At 37.4% G+C, this 13311-nt stretch overlaps 1 pseudogene; it reads right to left on the reverse strand.

The window, feature by feature from the left end:
• Nucleotides 1-9138, reverse strand: part of LOC122073802 — a 12606-nt pseudogene extending 3468 nt beyond the window's left edge.
• Between the last annotated feature and the right edge of the window lie 4173 nt (nt 9139-13311).

Below are 13311 nucleotides of genomic sequence, written 5' to 3' on the forward strand. Positions count from 1 at the left end.
TTTTAAAAAGGAGAAAAAGAATGCTAATCGGTTGCACCCTCCATGCTCAGACATAGGCTACATTAAAAAGTCCGTCTTGCCCCTATATGGTCAATGACCAATTGCCTTGGAATACCCTCCCAGTGGGCCCAGAGGTGGTGACTTCAGTTATTTATAATGATAAATCCAATTAGTGGTGACTTCAGTTATTTATAATGATAACTTCAGTTATTTATAATGATAAATCCAATTAGTGGTGACTTCAGTTATTTATAATGATAAGCACATAAAGAGAAGTTGGAAGCTTGGGGAGTTTGTCTTATTTCATGACTTATTAATTGATTAGTTCATTAATAAATGGGAAAATGATGTTTAAGTTTCGTGAATGCTGCCGTCCGCGTGCAATGTATCATTAGTTAACTGGGACCCAGAGGTTCGGTTTATGATTTAGGAAAAATTATATAATTACTCACTTTTGGGTTTCCCTTTACAAAATTACCTCCAAAAAGTTTTGGTTAATAAAAATATCCAAAAGTGGGTTTGGGTTTACAAAATTACCCATCCAAAGTTTTAGTTAACAAAACTACCCAAAATCAGGTTTGGGTTTACAAAACTACCCAAAATAGTGAGTCTTCATCTTTCACATATAATCATGTATTTTTTAAAACTTTGAGTGGGTAGTTTTGTAAATCCAAACTCAATTTTGGGTATTTTTGTTAACTTAAACTTTAAGTGGGTAATTTTGTAAAGGAAAACCTAATTTTGGGTATTTTTGTTAATTGAAACTTTTTGTGGGTAATTTTGTAAATGAAAACCCATAAGTGGGTAATCAAGTAATTTTCCCTATGATTTACAACCATAAAGGCAAAAGACAGTTCTACCCTCTCTTACATAGCTGGTTTGGAGGAATCGGAATTTGCTGATTCTGATTCTGATTCCGATTGATTCGTATTTGATTTCTACGGTTCAAGCCAATTTTGACCGATTCCAGCTGATTTGGGATAATTCGGAATCCATGGAGGCTGATTTTATTGCCGATTCCGCTTACTTGAATCATGAGTAAAATAGAACTGCCAAGGGCCATCGTGACGCTACAGTTAACAGCAACCCTTAGGGGGTGTCAAATGGATGGTTCAGTCTGGTTTTGGTCCATTCGAATCGGTTTTTGACTTGCATCGGCCCAAATTGAAGCAGAACATTTTAAGGTGAGATTCGGTTTTGATCGGTTTTTTAATTTTCATCCGGTTTGATTTTCGGTTTTTTACTGGATTGGCTTGAGGGGCTGTTATTGGTCCATTATCAGATCGGTACTTATTTGGTTTTCTTTTTATTCATATACAATAATGAAAAAACAAGTTGTTGGTTTTTTGTCGGTTTGGTCCAATTTCATTCTTAACAACCTGGTTGGTTTTGGCTTTGTACCAGTTCCAAAAACCAAATCTGAAACTACCCAATTTAGGTTCTGTTTCAGTTTGATCATTTCTTCGATCAGATCTTGTGAATCCAACCGGTTCATGATGGATTTTGACATCCTTAGGCCTCGGCAACCCTCATAAATTACGCTTCGAACCTTTAGATTAAACGTGTTAATTGATTTGATTCAAAGAATGAAGGGAGAAACCAAAATCCAATTGAACCAAATAAACGATTCTGGTTAAATGGTTTTTATCAGTTTCGATTTTGTTTCCGGTTTGAGTTAATAGTTTTGAACCCAATCAGGAGCAATATATTTTTTAGGCTCAATGAAGAAATCTACTGTTTAAATTTTGACATAAGAAATAAAAATAATCTACTTAATGTAAATTCGTTACATTTTTTTTTTTACATAAAACACTAGAAAGCGTATATAAAATGGCAAGAAAGGTCAACTTTTCTATCGGGCTGATAGCATAACATTTCTAATAGAAAACTGATGGTTTAAACAATTGCATTTCATAAGGACATGATAATAATTTCGTAGACTCCTGTATCCAAAACCACGCAATCAACTTGCGTTCTTTTTTCCCTATTTATTAATTTACTCATCTGATTATTGAAATGGAAAGAAAGAAGGATGAAAATTTCCATTTTACCACATATAGTCAACTAAGCAAACCTTGAGAGCTTCTCTTTCTTTTTTTTCTTTACCTGAAAGCTACACATAACCTAAAGCAAGATCCACAAAATCACAACTTTTATAATTTTTGGGGAAAAAAAATCACAATAATATCAAAAAAAAATTAGAGAAGCAATATTGCATAGATTCCAGACATGCCTTGATGGCCAGATCACAATGGGCTGGGAGACTGAAGAAATGTTGTGGAATCTGAAAGAGATGGGAATTCTAAGAAAGCAAATATGACTAAAAACAGAACCAATGCTTAATTTTCAGTTTCCATTTAGGTGTCCCCTCCCTACCAACTTGGGTATGTGTATGAAGGAGTGAATACAAAGAATATATCATGAAGGCTGGGTCTACTTCCTTTTATTTTCCAACCATAGACTAAGCAAGGAAAAAGAATCCCCAGCAGATGTACATGGACAAATAACAAGTGGATACAAAGAAAATGAAAATTTTAGGGGCCCATTGTATGAATTGTGAATGACTTTGTGACTCCCAACAATAAGAAAAACATAGGAGGAGTAAGTGTCACATTTTTTTTTTGGTAGGAGACTAAGAGTCACATCAATGACCGTCTTTATCCGTTCTTAGTTTTTTTTTTATTATTATTATCATTATTATTAACACTTTGGTATGTTCGGATATGGATCCTCTTCAAACCGGGGTTGTTGGAGAGGGACCAATGAGGAGAGAGAAAGTAGAAAGAAAAAACAGGAGAGAGACACCTAAAAGAGAATTTGGCTCCTCTCTTGAGCGATCATCACCCAGGCTTTACCCGTAATTATTCGGGTGAATGTCCCGTGTTCAAACGATGATCTAATAATTCTTGGCGCTTTGTTCTCTACACCTTTGTCAAAACTTTAGGTTATCACCTCACTACACCTCTATCAGTGCCTCATTTCTCCATACTTTTGTCAAAATGTTGGATCATCGTGTCATCACATAGTGCTCGTCCAGGTAACTATGGGCCGACCTGAGGCAATGGATGCTAAGGAAAGAAGCCGGATCCCCCAAAAGACTATACATCCAAAATTACAAAACCCTCACTGATTGATACACCATGAAATAACCTCACTAATAGACGTAGGACACGTGGTGCTCAACCACAGACCAAGGGACTCCTCACAACTTAAGGTACCTATCTACAAGGGCAAACAAATCATTTTACCCCATATGGGGATTAGGTTTTCACCACATCCACCCTATAAAGGGAAAAAGAGGTAACTCTCACTCTCTCTCTCTCTCTCTCTCTCTCTCTCTCTCTCTCTCTCTCTCTCTCTCTCTCTCTCCACTATTCCAAAAATCTATTTTGTTGTATCCGAAACTGACAAGCATCGGAGTATCTTGGCCGGAGCACCTCTCCGGGCGTTGTTTTGCAGGTTTCTCTTCCAAAGCCGATCGTTGGATTTCTGCACCAACATTGATCATTCTCTTCCAGCACCCCAGGGCTGGAGAGGATCTTAAGCCGGATATAAATGTTCCAGCTAGTTTAAATAGGTATTAATGATTTTTTTTTTCTGCCATACCTTAAAAGAGAGAGTTGGATTATGATCTCTTAACTGTGGGGTGTTGTCTTTTTCAATTGAGCTATTCTTGCATAGTTTGAGGAATTGATAACCCATCGTCTAGATCGATATTGATAGAGGCTGATCTTGTATTGAGAAGCTCTTGTAGGAAGCATCCAAGCATGATAGTGGTCTGTGGCCAATCCTAACTACCCTTATCTGTGAGTGTTCATTCATACCTATATCGCCGTCGGATCGAGATGGACCAAAGGTTAAAAAGTAAAAGAAAAAGAAATTCCGATTTTTGAAGGACGACAAGGGTAAATCCCTCTTATCCAGACCGTTACAAACTGATCCGAATCAGTATTGGTATCCGATATTGGATGGTCCCTTAGGGTTAGTCCTCAGTGTTTCAACACAAGCACGGTACCAGAGCTGATTTGAACGATAATACCTAACACTTGACCGAGGCAAAATTTTCTATGATGCAATGGATCATCCATATCAACTGCATCTAATAGTCTAAACATGGTTGTATACTATAAGGTTTTAATCTATCTGGATAAAATTGAGTTTATTCCATGAGTAACCAAGCAAAGGGTTAAGGAAAGCGATATACTAAAGCTGTGTTTGATATACATTATTGGAATAGATTTTGAGTCCACCGCACATTTTGAGTCACACTAACTATTCCTTGAATCATTGATTCAGTTCCAGTGGATTCACAAGAAACCTATTGCATCCGGAAGTGCTATTTTAGTCACTCGAAATTAGGCTATAACATTTTAACATATCTTGATTAGAGGGTGGAACTTTGTACAATGGTAACGTCATTCCCTTGTGACTTAGTGGTCATGGGTTCATGTTAGAGAACAATCTCTCTACGAAGCAGGGGGGTAAGAATGTATACATTACGACCCTTCCTGCCCCACCCCATAATTGTGGGAGCCTCGTGAACTAGGTATGCCCCTTCAAAAAATGAGTTTTGAAAATAATTATTAGGAATCAGAGTGAAATATATAGCGTCACAATACATCGATCAACATTTATTTTAAATATATTAATTAAGCAATTCATTACAGAACTTCTTCCCTTAGTCGAGCAACATCAGAGGATAATTATTTAGCAAGCGAGTAAGAAAACAGAAATTAAGGATTAAAAGCTTAAAGCTTCTTATTTCATGATTTATGATTTATGATTATGATAGCCATTGAAGGAATTAAAAGCTTTTCAATCAGATTTCTTCAGAGTAGCTTTTGCAGAAGCTGATTCACGGATGTTCTCGAAAGCTTCATTCATGCACGAAACGAACTGTTGGCAATTGATGAACGACTTCTCCATCCTAACCACCACCCTTAGCTTTCCCATGTAACTCACGATGGTAAATTCCATACTCTGAATCCAAAAACCACAATAATTAAGCAATGATAAAAAAAATAGATGTCGCAAACAAGTAATGATATACTTGAACACATGGATTTACATAGTTCAACAAGATAATTTACGTCCAAGGTCTTAGAAGAGATGCTTCATCGTCAATAGAGAATGAAGCCTCACTAGTTACAAATATATAGCAAAATCTTATACATGTACTTACCAAAATATATAGCTTTAACCTTTTTTTTTTTTTTTTTTTTTTTTTTTTTTTTTTTTTTTTTTTTTTTTTTTTTTGAGATTGCCACCCACCCAAATCGTGATTCTTTTAAATTCTTAATTGTCCAATTCTTTGCAATTCTCTTTATGCACACGACACCTATATATTTTCAAAACCATTGTAGATCACGATTCTTTCTAATTCTTAATCATCCACTTCTTTACAATTCTCTTTGTGCACACGACACCTATATATTTTCAAAATCCAATGGTTCTAGAAGTTTTTGGAATTCAAATCCATTTAACCCCTCAAATGTTTTAAACTTCTACAATCATTCGATTTTGAAAATGTATAAATGTCGCATGAACAGAGCGAATTCTACAAAGAAATGCACAATTAAGAATTGGAGAGGATCTAAATCACACCCACAAACTCCACATGGACCCTCCAACAGGGATTCAAACCTTGGGAATTGAATCGGTTATCGATCTTGCTGAAACTATTCCAGATTAGTATAGGTGTCGATCTTTGCAAATATTGATCTGGATCGGTCTGTATCGGCCCAGATTGGTCCGTTTACCCCTACTTTTCATTGATAAAATCTAGTTTTTTTATGGTTTCCCCTTGATCCGATATTGATACGATCGGCTGATTCGATATCAAAACTTGAACCCTGTCTGCCAGTAACAAAAATAACACGTAAAGTGGGTTGATTTCTCTAGGCCTTTGGGTCCTTTCGGAATCGGCCCACTTATGCAAGGGATGGAATACAAGACATCATATTCACAGAGAGAGAGAGAGAGAGAGAAGAGAGGAGAGAGAGAGAGAGAGAGAGAGAGAGAGAGAGAGAGAGAGAGAGAGAGAGAGAGAGAGAGAGCCATCACCATTTTCTGAGATGGTCCAACCAAACTGGACATGGTGATGCTTGTGTTGTTCCAGATGGAATAGAGGTGCCTCGCAGCTCCCTACAAGCAATATATACCCAGAAAATAATTTCATCTTTCGTTCTACAAATTATGGATTAATTTCCATCTATAAAAAAAAAAAAAAAAAAGATTGATGATGAGATAAGATCTATCAATCTCTAACCTCAGGTCCTTTGATTGTCTTGAAAATGGCTAATATTCTTCTAGTGAGATAAAGAGCCAAGGAATTCCTCCTTCTCCTCATCTCATCCTTGGCTTTGATGATGAAGTCTATAGGATCAATGTTCTTGAGATCCCTGGTTGAGGGAAGCATTAAATGCAAGAAGCTAAACTGGTTCCCCCATATATTAGCTTTTAACATATCTCACACTGTTTGAAAACGACCTTTCAACATTCTTGCATTCATCACAACCAACGCAGTAATAGGCGCATCATTACTGAGGTTCCCAGTCTTGTGCATGTACAATTGAATTGCATATGATATCACTTCATTCAGAGTTTGCATGTTCATGGTTAATCAATACCCACAAAACAAAAATAAGAATCACAATTTCATAATTTATAATTATGTGATTTCCTTTCACTCTCTTGAATTGTTGAGAGGGAAATGCTTCAAAATCACAAGTAAGTTGATGCTTCTGAAGAGAGAACCCCCAAGATGTGAATATCAAACATGCCTTTAAAATATCATTCTTCAAATTGTGAGATGCCTGGGTTGAATTAGACGGCACTAGGGGTGAAACTTAGGCTGGGTTTTCAACACCCCAGCCCAACCTTGAGTCCTCTTAGTTCAGCCCAAACTAATCCAGCACTGAAGTCAGGTTGATATATCTTAGACTAGGGGTGTTAATTTAGAGCCCCCATCGGTGGGCCCGATTGAGCCTGACACATCTATGGCTCAAATTGGACCGGCCCCATTAATAAATCGGCATTTGTGGTGTAGGTAGCTAGCCTGTTGGGTGTCAGATCGAATCAACATATTTATACGCCCGACTTGAACCGACTCGTTCTAGCCCAACCCAACCCGACCCCCTTTTAATACTACATAAAATTCCTATTTTGGGACTGCTAATAAGAAACTGATTAAGCTTTCTTACCCTTTGTTTTGTAATAAAATTTGATTTAGTTAAGCTTTGTTTTGTAAGTTGTAACGGTCATAATCTTTTTTTTTTTCTTAAGAACTACCATAATTTTATATCATTTCTCTTATTTATTAAAGATTTGTGTCATATTTCTGGGCCTTCAACCCACTTAAGAAGAAAACTTTAGGGTAGACACGTTTAAAGCCCGTTTAGACTTAAATAGGTCCTTAGCCAAGGTTAAGGCCCGATTAAGATAGCCCGATTAAAGCCCGACATCAATCGCCCTGAATATGAACCATACCATATCCCAAAGCTAGTCCTGTTTACTTAAATGGGTGTTCATGGTGCAAGGCTTCCAAGTGGCCAAGCCCAGCCCGACTGGTGACACCCCTATCTCAGACCATCCCAACCTGGGTTGATTGATCTTAATTTTTGCTAGGGCCAGATTGACCCTGGAAAATGAAACGTCATCCATACCATACCAGTTATTCTTAAAAATAATCCTAAAGATTTAAAGCCTAAAATGTAATATGTAATAATTAGTAGAAAAAAAAGAAGGCTACTTGGTCATGTAGCCAGACCCAATGACACAAAGATGTCAATGCCTCAGTGGGCTAGGTTGTGCCAGACATTTTAAATCCTTGGCCCAACCTTAAGGTCTCTTAACTTAACGTTGTTATATTTTAGCCCAAACTCATCAGCCCTGTTGGGTTCAGCCCAACTCGAGTTTGATTGACCTTGATAGTATGATGAATTAGAAAAGGGAAATAAAATAAGTTAATGTCATAAATTATAATGAAGGTGGATGGTATATAGTAGTGAATTAAAGATATTTGTAGATTAAAAAAAGGGGCAAGTGTTTTCTGCCTGCGAAAAGCCCTTGTGCCTAGACACAGAGGTGCGAAGCCCCAAGGAGGACATGGTGGTTATTACACGCTTCCTATATTTGTGGCGTAGGGGGTATCTCTCGTACATAAAACTTCTTCCCTAAAAAAAAAATATAGGCATGAATGTATGATGGTGTGGATGATATATATTATAATTTGGTGTGTTGATGGTGTTAAATATTTTGATACACTGACTGAGATAGACATAATGTATATAGGGTTGGGTTGGCACAGGCTAGGCCCAACGTGGCCCGACCTTAGGTTTCAAGGATACTTATTCCTCCAACCTTGGACTTTATTGGACTAAATTCTTGGGGGAGAAGACAAAATTTTGGACTGAAATCGGCTCAAACTCTACTCTGAGTTCCCCCGACCAAATCGCTGTTTTACTATCTTCCATGAACGTGCCCTGCAACAAACTCAAAACGGAATCAGTAAAAGTGTTGAGGAACATAGAGATTTTCTTCCATTTGCTCATCTCTTCGGGCATTCTTGGGGCCACATCAGGGAAAGTAAGGGGAAGAGAAGGGTCGTCAGCTCTCTTAAACACAGAGAAGAGAGCAGCCATGAGCGAGTAACCATCTCCAATGGCGTGGTTGATCTTAAAGATCAGTGTCCCCTTAGCATTACTTGTTGGGTACATAATGACATGTACGTCCCACAGAGGTCGAGTGTTTGGTTGTGGGTCTAGAGTTATCTTGGAAAGATACTCCTCCTGTAGATCATTGTAGTCTTCTGTGGATAATCCAAGAGGGAAAGATAGGGATGAAGACGTGATCCTCGATCACGACTTCAACACTCTTCCACCTTTGAATGCCATTATTGTCTTTTACGACCACAGAAGAGAAACGTGAGTGGATGGGTATGAAGGTATCTTTGAGGAACTCAATGGTTTGAGACTTAGTGATGGGCAACTCCAGTTCGAACACGGCTATGATGGGTATTGAGAGAGCAGAACTGTTAACGTATTGAGAAAGTGGGCTCAGAGGTGGAAATCTATACAAATCTTCTTCTTCTATTGCTAACATTGCTTGTTTCTGCTGCATAGATAATTTAGACGCCATTAAAGACTCAATGGAGTTAGGATTTAGCTCAGTTGTTGTGATTCTTTAGCTTTAGCTAGCTATCTTGTTCTCTTATTGTTGGAGCCTTTTATAAAGCATTTGGGTCGTTGATCACTCTGTTAGCCTCTCCTGTAGGAATATTCTCTATGGTTGTTCCATAGATCGATCTGCACGCCTTGATGGGATGGTGTATAAACTCTATAATGGAGATCAAGATATGTAAATGATATAATGACGACGAATTCTTCACAGTCGATGGTGAACGGTATGTATTGTTGTTCTCTTATTGTTTAATTTGTGATTCTATGAATCTATGGCAATATCCTATTATTGTATGAAAAAGAAATTACGTCCTTTTTCACCAACCTAGTCCTACTTTACTTTCATCCTCTTGCTCTATTTTACTTGACTCACGATTTCTGATCCTTTGCTTATCTTTCTTTTAGGTTGTGCGTGTTTAGTAGCCAAGCAAAAAAAAGAAACGAAAAAGTACAAAAGTTGTACTATTTTCTTGTTTTAGAAATTCTCATTATGCTTGGCATGTCGTGAACTAAGAGAAGATTCTTTTTGAATTTCAAAATTCACCTTCGAAATGGTGAAATCTTATTTTATTGCAAAAAAAAAAAGAAGAAAAAAATTATTGTTTAAAATCCCGTACAAAGCGGTTCAATAGTGATTTCTAATTGTGGAATCTTCTCTTGATTCGATACCATTGAGTGGAATAGAATTACCTATTTTCAAACCAAACAAGAAATCAAATAAATTATAAAAAATGTTAATGAATTTTTTTAAGACGTAAATAATTAGTCCAAATAATTAAAATATATTCCAAACTAAATACAAATAGAGTCAAGACCAAATATTTAAACTAAAAATAAAAAAATTTGAAGCAAAACTGAATCGATTCAATTCTGGTTTAGAAAATTAGTCTTTTATTCGATTTTAATTCTCACGTGTTATATCTTGAACCGAACCGATTGACAGCCTATACCAATCTCCAATCAACATGGAGATTAAGAGGTCTGTTTCTGTTTTTCTTTGGTAAGATACTATCAATTAGTACTTTGCCTATCACTACCAGGCCTGCAATGGAAAATTTAGATAATGGTCCCTTTAAGCATTAATTCTGCCCTCAAGGATAGTGTGTTGTTGATGTGAAACTAAACATGTGAAAGTGGTGCCTAGCTTACTTGGTAGCATGTGGTGCCTAGGAGACCATTGCCCCTGTAGAATAAGAAAGAGTAGGATGGATTAGGAAAAAACCATGTGCATCATGATGAGCATAATTAATTAGCTCTGCTATGAGAACCATTCTCATACCATTTGATCTACAGATGGAATCTACTATAAGGATTTTCTTGAATGGATCCTATTTATGTGGATCAATCTGGTACAATAATGGTCTTCATACAAGAACCTAATCCGCTCTCATTAAAGTTGATGAAAGAAAGTTTGGCATCTAATTAGTGGATGCGTCCCTATGTATGCATAAACAGTGGAGGGGCAGGGGGGGGGGGGGGGGGGGAGGGGGGGAGCTGCTGTCTAAATCAGTACCATCCACACTGTCTCCCTTCTAACCCATTAAACTCTCTTGGAGGCTATTAACTCAAAAGAGAGGACATATGGGTCCATGTTCTTAGAAGTTTATAAATCAGGAATGCCAAATCTTTTTAAGCTAAGAAATGGTTCTCGGATATGAATGGGATTAGTTAAGGTGCTACTAGGGGTATAGGTTTGGCTCTCATGGCCCAAACCTGTCGGCTTTGGCCCACCCTGAGTCCGAACAGGTGGGTCTAGGCTAGGATTTCTGACCCTAAGAGCTGGTTAAGTTTGAAAAATAATGAACTTGGGTCAAGGTTGGGCTGGGCCTAAGTTAAGGCCTAGGTTCGGCTATACCTGATCCAACCAAGCCTTGATTTTAACCCTGATTTATATAATATAATTTAAGGCTATCATCTTATCTTTTTATTTAGAATAATGAAATATAAGTCATTAATTCTTATGATTAAGTGTCCTGAACATCTATTATTGTGTTGCATTTCATAATTTTAGTGAGTATTAATTATTTGATCTATTGTTTTTTTTTTAAATTTTAATATATAGGATGCAAATGACAAAAAGGGGGTCAATCAAGGTTAGTTTGAGCCTAAAAAAAAAAAATCAAGGTCAACCCTACCATCCTGGCCCAATCGACGTCAATTAGGACTTCGTTGGGCCTAGGATGAGCCCGACAGGTTGGGTTGGGCCTGGGTTGAGTTTTGAAGACCCAAAATTGAGTTAGGGTTTTAAGAAATCTCGGCCAACTCGGCCCTATTTCACCTATAATTTGAAGAATTGATATCCAATCAGTTTGATTTGCTGGTTCATATCAATATCAACAGAGACTGATACCGATTCTTGGCCGATCCCATATCAATGGATTGTCACATACCAAAGGTTAAAAGGTAAATTTAAAAAAAAAAAAATCATATTTTTTTAAAGGAAACAGGGATAAATCCATCTGATCCAGACTAATATAGGCCAACCTGGATCAGTCGATCAATACTGATTTCTAAATCCCTAACCCCTTAGGGTTAGTCCTAGGTGTTTCAAAGATGTTTTACAAGGAATTTCCCGCTTGTGTGAGCATAGGGAATACTATCGGTAACATTTTTTCAACCCTAATTTTTCCACCCCTTATTCCCATCCCATCAAAACCCTTGCAAACAAGGGAGGCCTTGAGTTTTAAATAGCTTTCACGTAAATCTTCCACCAACAACTAACAGGGACTAGTATAGGAAGAGCTTACTCAAGCTCAACAAATTAATTTGTACCTCCACATACTTTGGACTTCCTACTAAGTAGGTTCAACTATTAATACAAGGGACAATTATTATCACTCCCATTCACTCAGCCTATATTTATTAAAACTCCTTACTTTTAACCTTTTTTCGGATACTCCCCTTGTATTTGTACTGAATTATGTCGAAGACAACTTGATCCGTTCCATTTTGTTTGGTTCATGTGGCTTCCTATGGTTTAGTTTGGTTTCTTTATTTGTTCTTTCCTCTCATCTGAAAATTATTCACTTCCTCGGATCCTCTGTTGTGGCTAGTGGCTACGACATCGTAATCCAACGATGATCCTCTCCAAAACTATTATTGATGTCCCCACATAGAGTTCACCCTTTAAGTGTAAAAAGCATATTCTTCATATATGTTTATGCGTCTGTTCTAGAGAGAGAGAGATATAGATATGGGGTTTCTGTTGCTTCTTGCTTTACAAATCATCTTTCTTTCGTTGAAAACGAACCCCTTTGTGCCTATTTCTTCTTAAGGGACTAAGCTTGTTGAGATTGGTAGAGGAAGGAGATCAGTAGAGGAGAAGAACAGAGTCGAGAACATCGACCCTAGAGATGAAGCCGGGAGGAACATGGACGTAGGGAGAGAGCGAGAGTTAAGCCATAGATGGGAGAGAGGAATTGCATCCACAGCATACAAAGTAAAATATACAAAATAAGAGAAGTCGCCATTTGTTTTGTAACCGTTCGATTTATCAAAGAATAATAGATTACCAATAGAAAATGAGGGGTAATCTAGACATTTAAAAAGAGTAGGGGAGAAAGAGATGGAAAAGTTCAAAAACAGGGAAGTGTCAGGAAAAAAAAAAAGTTCAAGGTAAGAGAATTTTAATTAACATAGGCCAAGTGTGAAGGAGTGAATAATTACCCCATTATACAAAAAGGTGGGAAAACGCTGATTATGCAACTAGGGTTTTAGGAAAGGAAAATTGCAAAGTCCACAAAAATTCATGGGCAAAAATGTCCTTGGACATGTGGCCTCTACACCCGGACAAAGAGGACAAAACCCACTGTCTTTATACCCATATGCATCTCCTCATTGGCTCCCACACAGGCATAGGAGCCACACGACCAAGGAAAGAGAAAGCTGTCTTGTCATGTGACCCTTGTGCCGAGACAAGGGGTAACACAAAATTACCACAGCTCTGTAAAATAAAAACTTCCCATTGATGTTGATGCCCCTATGTGCCTTCTTATTGTGGGGACCACATAACCAGGTAGAAATTTATTGTCATAAGTTTTAGTATTTTAAAATTCAAGACAAAATACATGGTTTGTACAGCATAGTTTGTCATCATTATTATTAAAAAAAAATTATGCTCAATTATGCTCTC

Source organism: Macadamia integrifolia, chromosome 3 (assembly GCF_013358625.1).
Source record: "Macadamia integrifolia cultivar HAES 741 chromosome 3, SCU_Mint_v3, whole genome shotgun sequence".
NCBI classification, from domain to species: Eukaryota; Viridiplantae; Streptophyta; class Magnoliopsida; order Proteales; family Proteaceae; genus Macadamia; species Macadamia integrifolia.